The sequence below is a fragment of the Octodon degus genome, unplaced genomic scaffold, assembly GCF_000260255.1.
Source record: "Octodon degus isolate 3935 unplaced genomic scaffold, OctDeg1.0 scaffold00089, whole genome shotgun sequence".
In the NCBI taxonomy this organism is placed as follows: domain Eukaryota; kingdom Metazoa; phylum Chordata; class Mammalia; order Rodentia; family Octodontidae; genus Octodon; species Octodon degus.
This window is the reverse complement of record NW_004524665.1, coordinates 4,581,534-4,594,810: the sequence shown is the minus strand read 5'-3', so window position 1 is coordinate 4,594,810 and position 13,277 is coordinate 4,581,534. Positions and strand designations below refer to the sequence as shown.

Here is a 13,277-nt window from a genome sequence, read left to right as displayed (position 1 = left end):
GGAAACTGCTTTCAGGTCCTCTTTTCCCAATCTCTTTTCTACCCGCTCAAGGTAACTTAGTCACCAGGGGTCCAGTGGGACTGCACTCTGGAAAGTTCCTAGTGGTCGCATGTCCATGCCAAGTTACTCTCTGCCTTGAAATATTCAACACTAAGCTCCCAGAAGGGGCGGCTCTCTAAGCCACAACTCTTTAGTGTTACTTTTGCTGTTTATTTTCATCCCTCAGAGTGTGAGAACTTAATGTACATCGGGTCAAGCGTCCAACTTGGAGTATCTATACCAGTGACAGCAAACCTCTTAGAGCTCTCAATCACATGACAAGCTCAGTGCAGGACACAGGCCACGGGCCCACCAGGGCTGGTCATTAGTTGGCAAAGTCCAGAGGAGTTCTGTACCTTGAAGCATTCTGCAAAGAAGTTCCTTGTGAGAACACTGGGGCCGGCAGGAGGGACAAAAGGTAACAAGGATTAATGGTTTTTCTCAAATGCACAATGAAAGCATAAACATCTATAGAGAAGAAGAAACTGCTGAAACTAAAATCCATGAGAGAAATATGCTCTTCTGGATGCAAGAGAAAACTCGAGCGAGGTCATAGTTATTCCTGTTCTCCAGATGCTCTCAAAGAACAGGAATTCCCAGATGACAGGATATTCTTCAAGATATTAGAACACACTTCTGTGTGGCTTCCCAGAGAAAACCTGCAGCTCTTGCATTAGATCTTGGTTTAATTACCTTCCAGATTAATCCTCAGGGAAGGTAGAATAGTGGCAGACACAGCAGTCTACATCGTCCTCACTGAAGCCTGTTAATATGTTTCACTACATGGAATAGGACTTTTCATACATACGCCTTAAGGCTTCAAGATGGGAAGACTGTCCCGCTACACCACAGTGAAATCCGGGTCACCACAGAGTGCTAGGAATGGAACCCAGAGTTGGGAGCTGTGCAGAGGTGAACGGAGCGCACTGCATGCGCAGAGATGAAGGTGACTCAGCAGATTCCAAAGTTCACAGGAGTGAGAAAGCAAGGAGAAAAGGAAATGTAAAAGGATGAGACTTCAACACAGGGCAGGGAGAAAACATGGATAGATCATAGAGAAACAGATGATAGATAGATAGATAGATAGATAGATAGATAGATAGATAGATAGATAGATACAGATATTAAGTGACCGAATTCTGGCATGAAAAGAAAACGACCAGACTAGAGCTAATTAAATATTTTTTTAACTTTAAAAACAAATTTTCTTAGCTGAATTCATGCACCTACAATATCTGAATGGCAATGCAATACCCATCTCTGACAAAACTAAACAAGAAAAGGTGATATAAATGAAGGACCATTTTGTAGCTGTATATACAAAATAGTTAGGATAGATATACAGCTACATTCTCTTAGTTCACTGAGAAGAAAGATTTGTACTAATAGTGTTTGGACAGGATATCCTGTCTGTATCTTGTACTATGAATAACTACTATAAAGACAACAATATGCAATGTATTAATTATTGTAACTGTCCTACTAACCTGTTTTGAAACTGTCTCATTGCTACTTCTTTTTCAATAAAATTAATTAAAAAAATAAATTCCAGAACCATGAAAAATAAAAATAAATTTTCACAAAATTACTTGAAGTTAAAAGTAAGGAGAGATGGGTGACTCAGCAAATAAATAGCACTAACAAAAATGGAATTCTAGATGAACTGCAAGGGGATATTCATTCAAAGATCAAAGTGGACTATAGGAGAAAAAGAACCACAGGCATGGGTCTGCCTGGTTTATATAGAAAACCAAATCTATTAAGCATCCAAATATGATTTGAGCAAACATTTTGATTATATAAGCCATCATTATGAGTAATGTCATATCCAGTGAAGACTTATCCTGAAATATTGGAAATGCCCTAGTCGGGAGTATCCGTGAAACACTGAAAAGCACTGATCACACAGCAGCCACCTTGACATCTCACTCATGAGCATCTAACTGAGCAGGTCCCCTTCCCGATTGCTGGAGAGGTCACTTTCCTCTGCTTCCACTGAGGGTTCAGATCTCCAGTGATATATCTCTGCCTTTCCAGATAGGATCGTGAAAAGAGATTCTCAGCAACTGCCCTTTGCTGACTCTTTTGTCTTTCCACTGAAAAATCTGTAAGACACCCTCCTGCCTGCTGATTCGCATCACACTCCAGGTCCTCTGCTTTATAGAAGCTAAAGGAAATGGTGACTGACACAGGCTCATCCTGGTGAAGTCACATCAAGGCTCATCGGTCCTTTTACAGCCCCATGACCTTACCTACCTAAGTTCTCCAAGCCCGCTGCAGACATTAACTTTACTTAGACAAACACAGCTACTACAAAGAAGATAATAGTCTATATCACCAAATGCCACTTAGAGAAGAAGAGCAACACTGTTTGGAAAGATGACTTGATAAATACACACTTCAATGTAATTTCTAAAAAGCATTGTCCTGGAAGACTAATTGTACTGAGGTATGAATACAGACCTGGGAGAGTGATTTCCTGATCATACAGTTGATGCCCCTGATGAAGACCATGTTGGGCATGACGGGCCTGGGGTATTCAAACACAAAGTCCCATCTCAAAAGCCTCACAGAAGCATGGCTGAAAACATCCACCACAGACACCTCTCTCTGCAGCAGCTCAGAGGCGATGCTTCCATAGGGAGAAAAACCAACATGGCAAAACAACTTCAAGCCCACAAGATACAGCATGTTCTTGACTCTCTGCGGAAAGTTATGTGGTACGAGAGTGTTGTGTACTCCTGGGGAACATAGGAGAAAGGGTGGGGGCACTGAGTGCCCTCAAAGTCCAGGCCACAAGGGATGCCCCACAGGAAAAACACAGCAGGGATACTCAGATACTGGGCCAGCACTGCTCCACAAGGAAAACAGGGTCTGTCAGCACCACATCGAAGGAACTGGCCTTCAGTTGGCTGATCAATGTACTGTTACGCAGCATCTGCACACAAGAAGTCTCAAGGAGTGCTGTAACCATCTTGAAAGATTTGATAAGTTTTAAAATTCTCTCCTGAAAGTTCTGAGTTTCTGAGAAAAATGTACACTCAGGCAAAATGTTGTTAAATTCTTCCTGAGTATAGGGAAAAGTGTAGGAATTCAGGGTGAAGAAGTCCTCCCCTTTGATGTACAAGCTGACCTCCGGAGCCAGGACCACAGCCTGGTGGCCTCAGGAGTGGAGCTCTCTCACCAGGTCCCTCATGCTGAGCCAGTGGCTGCCCTCCATGGGCACCACCAGCACCTTCCCACCCTCAGCCCACGGCATGACACACACCACAAGCAGCAGCCTCACCAGCCCTTGCCATGGCACCCACAGCGCTGTGGCCATGTCTCCAGAAGCCTACAACTCTGGCCTTCCACACAGAGTGTGCCTCCTGTTTTGGCTTCTTCATGTTCATTAATTTATCATGAGCAAAATGGCCTGTGATTCACCGGAAGACGGGTGCCCTTCCTAAGTTAATCATTGCAGATTAGACCCATCCTTGGCTTTTATTTCCACCCTACCCTTTTGACTTCAACCACTGCAAGATTGATCGTGGAATAAGTTTCCCACCTTGGCTCTTTTCTCTCAGGGAACATCTGAGTTCTGCTTCTCTTTTTCCATCCCACTCCCCAAACAAACAGCTGAACACCCATTTTAATTCATCCCCTCCTTCTCTACTGCCCACAGTCTTGCAAGAAGGTTGTTTTTGCTCTGAAGAATGGCATATGCTTCACTTCCCAGGTGACCTTACGGGTTGCTGTGGCTGTATGGTAACCAAACTCTTTCCTCCCATTCATGAGCAACAAGCATACAGCAGAAACATAACTTGCCCCAGACAGGGAGGAGGGCCTCAGGGCCCTAATTCATTTCACATTGTACACTAGGCTAGCCTAGTAATGAGACCCTATTTGAAGCAGTTGTGAGACCGGGAATAGCTAGAGGGACCATGAATCCAAGATTTGCTAATTTGGTGCCGCTCAAGTGTCTGCTAAGAGTTTTGTACTCCTCCACCGCTTAAGGATATAGCCAAAACAGGCTCAGCAAGACATGCAGGTGCCTGCAGAGACCTTCATTTTCCTGTGGGCATCCCTGCTCATGTGGGCACCAGGGCTGGCAGAACGTAGTGTAGCCTCAGGTCTGGCTCTGTGCGTGCCTTTCTTTTCTTCTGAAAGCTGAAGGCTATTCAGGGACCAGGGGGGACATTCATCTGGGGCTTTACAATATCCTGAGGTCTGTGGTCAGGCTTCCCTGCTAGGTCATTGCCAGAGCCATGTCCTTATAAAGATAAAATCCTGCAGAACACCACCATCGCCTACATAATTTATGGGAGCTGTTAATGCTGATAGGTCAGATTCATCAGATTAAGAAGCACCCAGTGGATTAGTAGAGTGTGCTCCCAGCATGTCTTGGTAGGTTATGGAGGAGTGGTGTGGGAACTATGGACAGCCCACTGCTCCCTGGCACTGTTCTGCAGTCCACACTACTCCCCACCTGCCATGTGCTGGGGAGCTGCACTCTTCCACACCTTTTATCCATGATATTCCTGTCTTGGAGCCAGCCGACTACAGGCTGAGTACTACTGCATGGAGCTGGACTAATCCTCTCCTTCTTTACAGAATGGGGGTCAGGTATTGCAATACAGAAACCCATACCAGAGAAGCGAGGTTATTGCTGGGATTATACCCGACCATGTGCTTTAGAAGCCCTTGGAACTGGCTTGCTGCAGGGATTTGGCAAGGTGTAGAGATGCCTGCTTCACAAGCCTTAGAATACAGAAAAAAGACCTTGATGTGCAGCTATGGTCAGAGCTCCAAAGACCAGAATGCTAATAGGAATGTGGATAGTAAAGGCAAGGTTCGGGATTCAGTTGGGAACAAGGACTTTACTGGAAACTGGACTAATGCCACACATGGCAAGGAGCATGTCTAAATTTTGCCCATGTCCTGAAACTTTATAAAGACTGAGATTAAGAGCAGCAGAACAATGAATCTGGTGGAGGAAATTTCAAGACAGCCCAACATTGAGGCTGTGGCATGGTACCACTGGTGTCTCTTGACAGATTTATGACATATGTAATCCATGGGGGTACAGGAAACCAGCAGAGACCGACAGGCAACAAGGGATAGAATTTGTTGTGCCTGGGTGTAGCCATTGGCCCTGAACAAAGAGAAGTATGTTTCTTTTAAAGGAATGGAAAGAAGAAGTCAGGGGGGAAATTTTAACAAACATCTGTGGTTAGATTTTTTGGTAGTCTTTTATTTCTGTGTACAAAGTCTTTAAAGTGTCTGGTATAAATTTGCACTTGTCTTCAGATGTCCCCAGGTCTTGCAAAATTCCTTATCCTATTTTATCTCCTTTCTTATGCTTGCTGAAGACAACTTCAGTACTGAGTTGAGTTCCCAAAAGACAGCTGGCAAACAGGTGTGGAGGTGTGGGGGTAGAGTGGAATGGGAGAGTCAGGTCTGGTGGGAGCCTCACTCTAATGAGAACAGGGGACAAACGGTAGAGCACACAAACTCAAAAAATAATTTTAAAAAAATTTAAATTTGGGTACAGAAGGAACCATGCACAGAGGTGCAGCCAGGGCAGGTCAGCTGCTAAAGAGCTTAACACTATTAAAAAGAAATCAAGTATTTTGTACAAGAACAGGAAGAAAGGCACCTTGAGGACATCTCAGATATCAGCAGGCCCCCACTCATCATAAGCTCAAGGGTGCCAAAATGTAACCCTTTCATTTGAGAAGAGAGCTCCTGAGACCCCCACTGAAGAAAGGAATTGGCGCCTTGAGATTCTCGCACTGTGCTCCGCAGTCCAGGCACTAGGAGGCTGCTGCCGCTGCCATCCATATCAGACAGGTCCTGGCTACGGCTTGCACTGCAGCTGACCTCGGGCCCATAGGCGTCCATGAAGCTGTGTGACTGAGGCCAGGCCAAGCAGCAGGAAGCTGGAGAGCCCAGGAACACAGGTCTGCAAGGAAAGTTGCAGGCTGTGGGGAGCGGCAGCCGAGAGAGCTGTGTGCCCTGAGCCAGCAAGCCCGCCAGGGAGGGCCGTCTGTGTCCCCTGGAATGACCTCCAGGTGCCCTGGAGGCCAGAAAGGGGCCATGAGACTTACTGCCCGCCTGGCTTCAGTTTTGTTTCTATCTGACTCTTTTTTATGTCACTTGGGTTTATGTAACTCGAGTTTTGCTTTGTTTCTATGAGTCTTTCCAGCCAAGGGACTCCCTCGAGCATCAGAAGAGACATGGACTCGAACCTTTGAAAGGCGCAGGCCCTGCTGCCACCTTGGGGGACTGATTATAGGGTTTCTGGTTGCAGTTGGGAAACTGCATTGTGTGAGGCTCAGTTACGAACTCGTTGCTGTCTTTATTCTGAGATGCAGAATCATCTAAGGAGATGTGTTTGGGTGCGACATTGACAGGGCATGGGCTGGGACCATGAAACTGGATATGCCAACTTCATTCAATTAAGAAAACCCTACCAGAGTGATAGCGCATGCTCTGGGCCATGGGGGTGCGACCTGAGGTACACTACGGGGTTCCGTGCTTATTCTCTGGAGCTGTGCCACACACCCTCCCCACCTGGAGTAAATTAAGCAACTTTGCGCCACTACACACACCATGCCACCAGGACATTCCTGCGTTGGAGCCAGCTGGCTAGAGACTGAATTTTCCCGATGCATAAACTGGATTAAACACCTTCTTTAGGCCGTGGGTGTCACGTATTGTGTCCTAGCAAAAGGAACGTTGACAAACATAGTACCCTGTCATCAAATTTCAAACTAGAGCCAGCCCCTGGTGAGGACTGCACGCTGCGCACAGCACGCCCAGGAGTTCAGGAGCTGGCTCCGCTCCCGGAAGTTACTCCTGCAGGCAGCTCAGCAGACTTCAGGGACCTCCTTCACCCGGAGGCCTCGTGGGAACGCCCTGGGCCATGCAGTGTGCTGTCACTTGGTTCTGCGTCTTTGTCCCAGCCCACCCACCATCGCTGGCCATCGCTCTCTCTGGGGAGAAGTTACACCCTCAGAGATCCACACGTGCAACCAGCTCCATCCCCGGGCACACGGGGTTGTGGAGCGTCTCCGTGCACCTCACGCTGCACCGTAGAAGGCCTGGTGATTAACCCCGCCCTGTAAGCCAGGAGTCCAGCTCCTTGCTCCCTGACTTCTCCCAAATCCAAGCCCCTCCTCTGTCTCCTGGGCTTCCTCCCTCCCTGTCTCCCTGCCACCATTCCCCCCTTCCTCCTCCCTTCCTGGCCTGTGTGTTTCACCAGGGCTCTGTTCCTGTCCTTCTACCCTCAGGCCAGACCCTACCATTTCACTTCTGCAGAGACCCATGAAAAACGAGCTGAGTCTGCGGCCTCTCCTGTCTTAGGGAAGTCACGAAAGCCTGAAAGTGGATGCACCAGGTGACTAAGCAGTCAGACTTGAAATCCAGCCGCTCACTGTCCTCTTGCAAAATTGCCCTGCCTGGTTCCAGTCAGCCACCAGGGGGCGCGCGCTGCTCACCGGCTTGGTCCCAGGAGAACCCAGGGCTCCAAGGGATCTCTGCTTCGGGAAAAGCGCTGGGGCCAGCGCTCCCTTCCCAACTCCACAAAAGCGCGGATTCTGCGCAAACAGCCTCGGGGTGAACTGGGTGATGGCTGCCACAAGCCTGTGAAAGCACTCTTGCCACGAAAAGGACCCTCGCTGCTCCAAATTAACTCAGTAGCCTTTTATTTAGATATTAAACTTTTCAAAGAAAGCATTTCCATCCCCGCTCAGATTTCTTAAAGGGTAAAAACTGAAACCACTTTTAAAACTCGCTGAGTTGGACTTCATGAAAATATAAAGCTTTTTCTTTTTGAAGACATCATTTTTTAAAAAATGAAAAAGCATTAAGGCACGCGACTGAAGAATACATTGGTAAAATATATCTGACAAAGCCCTAGATTAGGAATACGCACAGAGGCTTCATAACTCAAAAATGCGAAGGCAAGTAACCCAATTAAAATGAACCAGAGATTTGATGGAGCCCAGTGTCAAAGAAGACATGCATGCAATCAAGCACACGAATGGGACATTCATCCTCAATAGTCTTAAAGGAAATATAAATCAAAGCCACAGGGAAATCCTACCATACACACACTAGTGTGGTTCAAACGTGAAAGTCTGACACAGCACATGCTAACCAGACTACAGAACCACTCAAATGCTAGTAAATTGCTGTTGGGCAAATAAAATACTGCAACTGCTGTGGGAAACACTTTGACCATTTCCCTCAGGGTTGTGCAGACACCAGCATTGCAACCTACTTCCAAGTAGCAATCCTCCTTCCAAGGATTCACCCAAGCAAAATGAAACCGTGCATCCTTGGAAACACTTGTAGGTGGATATCCATCAGTTTTGTGCAGAAAAATCAAATCCTGAAAACAACCCTCAGGCCCATTAGTAGGTAAGTGGGTAGGCAAAGGGTCACACGGCCATACAGTGGAACAGCGCTCAGCCACGAAAAAGCATAAGTAAAGCACCACAAAGAAACCACATTTGTATTGAAGAGCTGCTGAATTGTGTGCCCTTCAGTGATTGGAGCACCCCGTCGGAGGGAGGTGGAGCACTGCAGACTGCCAAGCCAAAGTCATCCTGGGCTACTTAGAATTGGTTCCAGCATCTGACCTAGATAAAACTCTTGAAGGAATACTAAGCTGGACAGACCCCTCTGGCCACACTAGCTATAAACCTAAGCATCTAATAACATCTGAGTCTGTACAAGATGTCATCACCTGGTTAGAGACAACAAGTGAATCCTCCAGAACAGGTTTCCCAACCTTCTTGTGATCAGCCCAGGCGATGACCCTAATCACTTGCTTTTGTGTTTGAAAAAGCTTCCATGACCTCTTCCATGCCACTTGTATTTAGTTCAGACTATACTATCTCATTTCAGAATTATTCAACATCAATACATGAAGTACCGGTGTATACAGTTACACAAGTGACACCCAGGAGACAATCCTGCAGAGCAACAGAAACATGAAACCTGACAGTCAATACAAAAGTTTTCCCTTTGTACTTGTATGACTCCATCCAGACAGAACTCTAGAGAAAGCATTCTGTATTTTGTTCTCCAGTGGCAGACCCCAGTGGCAGTTCCCAAGAGAAGACAGTGGGTGACTGGGGTGGCCCATTTCTTGAGTGTGGCGGGAGTAATGTGTAAATATCATAAACCAGAAATGCACAGTCAAGATGGTACATGTATTGTGTATAAGTGGTATTTTCATAATGTCAATTTGATGGCACATAGTAAAATTACTACAGAATAAATCTGAACAAAGTCTACCCTACAATGACCCATGTATTTCAAGAAATATTCATGGAAGAAAACTACATATAGTAATACTTCTTTCACATCCTATGTTGCTATTGAAGTTCAAGTTGATATTAAAAAGTGCTTAGATACATGAAAACAGGAGACATATCTGAGTGAACAAGAAGCAGAAATTTCAAACTCAAAATGCTTATAAGACCCCAAACACTTTTTAAAATGTATTTAGTAAACCGTCTACAGGGTCTCACTATACAGATCAGACTCATAGTGGTCCTCCTCAGATACTTTAAAGATTGACAAATCAGCCTTTCTCGAGGGCATTCTTCATGAATTGCCTCTCCTGTTTTGTCAAAATAAATTCCATTAAGACACAGATAATGTTGTATGATAGTAGGTTTACATAACAAACCAGTAATGAAAAATCAGACATGTAAAAAGAAAACACTTTTAATTGGACAAATTGACAGTTAGAAGAAATAATTTCTTGGCTCACCCACTGACTGCTCCAGGCCTAAAATATAGTTCAGGCAAGAATCCACAGCCAGTTTTGGATAGGAATGCGACCCAGCCTCCAGGCAAGCAGCAGGCTCTGAGTAGCTTCTCAACATCAATGACTGGGAGACAGACACGTGATTTCAGTGGAATCAGTGTGATGGAAGGACCTTGAATAAGAATACTGGGGAAAGACTAGGCTGGCACTCGTGTGCTCCACGTGGAGTGGTATACAGAAAACCCCAAAGAGGAGCATGCAGGTACATAGCTAGCATTGACCTGCAGGGGGAAGCTGGGTCTCTTAAAGCCTTGTCTAGCTGTAGGTAATCATGGCTTTGCTGTGCTTTGCTTTGCCTTGTACAAGTGCTCTCCCAGAGCAGACTCCTATGCTGGCAGCTGAGTTTGTGCAAGGTCTCCTGTTAGATCTATGAATACTAGCAGAGATTAACCAGGTATGCAGATTCCTGCCTCGGAGTTGGTAACCAATGCATGACATCCTTTCCCAGGGCTTGATATCAGTGCACAGGATTCTGCTACACAGTCAGTACCAGCTCTGAAATTCCAGGATCCTGATTTGTCAGAGATGAGGAAGTGGGTGGGATAGAGGGTGGACCTAAGGTTGCAGAACATGGACTAGGGTAGAGGAACTGGCCCTCTTCATCTTTGGGCCTACCTCTCATCTCCACTCCCATGAGAAGGTCTGGGAAACCATAAGAAGAGATCTTGTCACATTGCTTTGGAGCAATCAGCAATGGCGGCCCTGGATGCCCTCTTGCACCCAGCCTTTGAGGAGGCTGCCATGGTCATTCAATCTGATCAAGTCTACTGCAGCTGGAAAAACACATGGAGCTTGCACAGCAAAGCGTCGGGCTGCTCCTACGCAGTGGCTCCTTCCACTGGCTCACCCGGCCCCAGGGACACCATGTCCACAGCATGTGCTATGTGAGCACATCCTTGAGGTTGGGCGTGGCCCTGGCCCTGGTTCCCTTATTTCCTTCAGCTGGGGTTGTGCAGGAGAAAGATTCAAAACCATCTGCTGGAGGAAAGAAAGCCTCTTCACAAATGGTGCTGGGAAAACTGGCTAACCACATGCAGAAGGCTGGACCGGACTCCTCGCTCTCACCATATACTAAGTGAAGATTAAGGTAGTTCAAAGACCTAACAATTAAAAACAGGCAGGCTTAAACTGCAGGAAGATAAACTAGGCAGAACTCTTGAAGACATAGGTAAGGCAACGGTGCTCTGAACAGAGCTCCAAGTGCGCAAGAAATGACACAAAGAATCAACAAATGACACTGGATCACATCAGAAAGCCACACAACAAAAGAAGGTGCCAACAGAGTGAAAGAGACAAGCTACAGAGTGAGAAGACATTGTGCCAGCTACTCCTTGGAAGGGAACTCATATCCAGAATATATAAAGAACACAAAAAAGTAGATCCCCCCCAGAAAATAAAAGACCTAATAAAAATATAGCTAAAATGAATAGACACTTCTCAGAAGGTGTACAAGTGGCCATTAAATACATAAAAACATTCAGCCACTTTGGCCCCTGGGAAAATGTGAAGCGAAACAACTAGGACTCCACCCTACTGCAGAGACGATGGCTGTCATCAAGAAATCAAGTGACACACGCTGGCAGGCATGGGGGCGGGGAAGCCTTCTAGATCTTGGTGGAAATGTGAAGTAGTACAACGACAATAGAAATCGGTGTGAAGCTTCCTCAAAAAACTACAGCTACAAATTCCATTTGACCCAGGTATTCCCCGTCAAGGGAGCTTCCTGAAAGAATTAAACACGTCATATTACAGCGACCCATGCATACCCACATTTATAGAAACACCGTTCATGACAGCTAACTCTTGAGAGTGGCCTGCATGTCCATCTACATACATGAAGAAAATACGGTCTGTACGCACAACACAGTACTGCTCAGACGTACAGGACAAATAGGACTCCTGCATAGAAAAATGGATGCATTTGGAGACAACAGTGTTAAGTGAAATGATCCGGACACACAGACATCAGGTGTTTTCTCTTATATGAGAAACTGAAAGGGTAAATAATATAAAGAGTAAAACATAATACACATAATAGGAAGATAGGACATATGGACAGAAAAACATTTGACAAAATCCAATAGTATGTGTCTAAGGAGATTAATCAACAGACTAAAACCAGATTATTATTTCTTCAATCTGATTATCAGAGCCTCTTCCCACAAATCTCTTGTTAACAGGGGTTGGGGATGTCTTCCCTTCCATTTCTATACAGTATTGTTCTAGAAGGTCCCACATTGCTAAGAGAGAAGAAAAGCTATCTCTGCCAGGTGTGGTGACTCATGCCTGTTATCCCAGTACCACAGAAGCTGAGGCATGAGAGCGCTGTGAATTCAAGGCCAGCCTGAACTTCACAGTAAGACCCTGTCTCAAAAACAAAAATAAAAGTATCTCTATTTCTAGATAACATGATCTTCTATTTAGAAAATTCTAAGAAATCTGATTCTTTAGAAACTATCAGAACAAATAAACAAGTTCATCAAGGTTAAAGGAAACAAGACCAGTATACAAAACTTGTATTTCATACACTAGAATGAAGAATTCAAAGCTAAAATTAAGAAAGTGTCTCTATTTAAAATAGCATCAAAAAGAATAAACTACTTAAGACTAAATCTTTTTTAAGTATGAGATAGTATACTAAAAAAGCATAAAACAGCATACGAAGATATTAAAAATTTAATGAACAACAAAGACATGCCACTTTCATGAATCACATTTCATATTGTTAAAATGGGATATTCCTCAACTATGTCCACAAATTTAACCCAATTTCTGTCAAAATTCCAGTTTCTTTGCAGAAATTGACAACATGATCCTAAGATTCACATGGAAACTCAAACCACCAAGTATAGCTAAAAGGGTCTCGAAAAACAATAGCAGACTTGGAAGATTCATGCCTCCCCATTTTGGCTTAATAGAAATCTACACTAATCAACACCGAGTGGCACTGACATGAAGATGAACATATTGATCGAGAACAGAACTGAAGTCTGAAACAAACTCTTATGCTTATAGTCAAGTGATTTCTGTATAGATTTCCAGAAAATTCAAAGGAGAAAGAATCATCTTTTCAGTAAATGCTGTTGGGACAACCGAATATCAACATGGGAAGGGAGAAAAAAAACAAGATCAAGCAACAAGTTGGACCCTTACCTGATACCCTACATGAAATGTACTCAGACTGACTCATAGACCTAGGTTTAAGGGGCCAAATACAACTGTAAGAAGAAAACATGGGTGAAAATCTTCCTTTTTTTTTTTCTACAGTTTTATTGATAAACATATAGCAATGAGACAGTTTCAAATCAAATCAGAAGTACGGTTTTAACAAATAATACACTGCATATATTCTTCTTAGTGGTTAATTGCTGTACAAGATGCGGACTTGTGATCCTATTTACAAACACCATTA

General features: G+C 44.7%; 1 protein-coding gene and 1 pseudogene across 4 annotated transcripts in view; both read right to left on the bottom strand.

The window, feature by feature from the left end:
* LOC101575991 (UDP-glucuronosyltransferase 1-8) overlaps positions 1-13,277 on the bottom strand; it is a 200,441-nt gene that overhangs the window by 117,809 nt on the left and 69,355 nt on the right. The window lies entirely within an intron of this gene.
* LOC101574404 lies at positions 2,452-3,380 on the bottom strand (annotated as a pseudogene).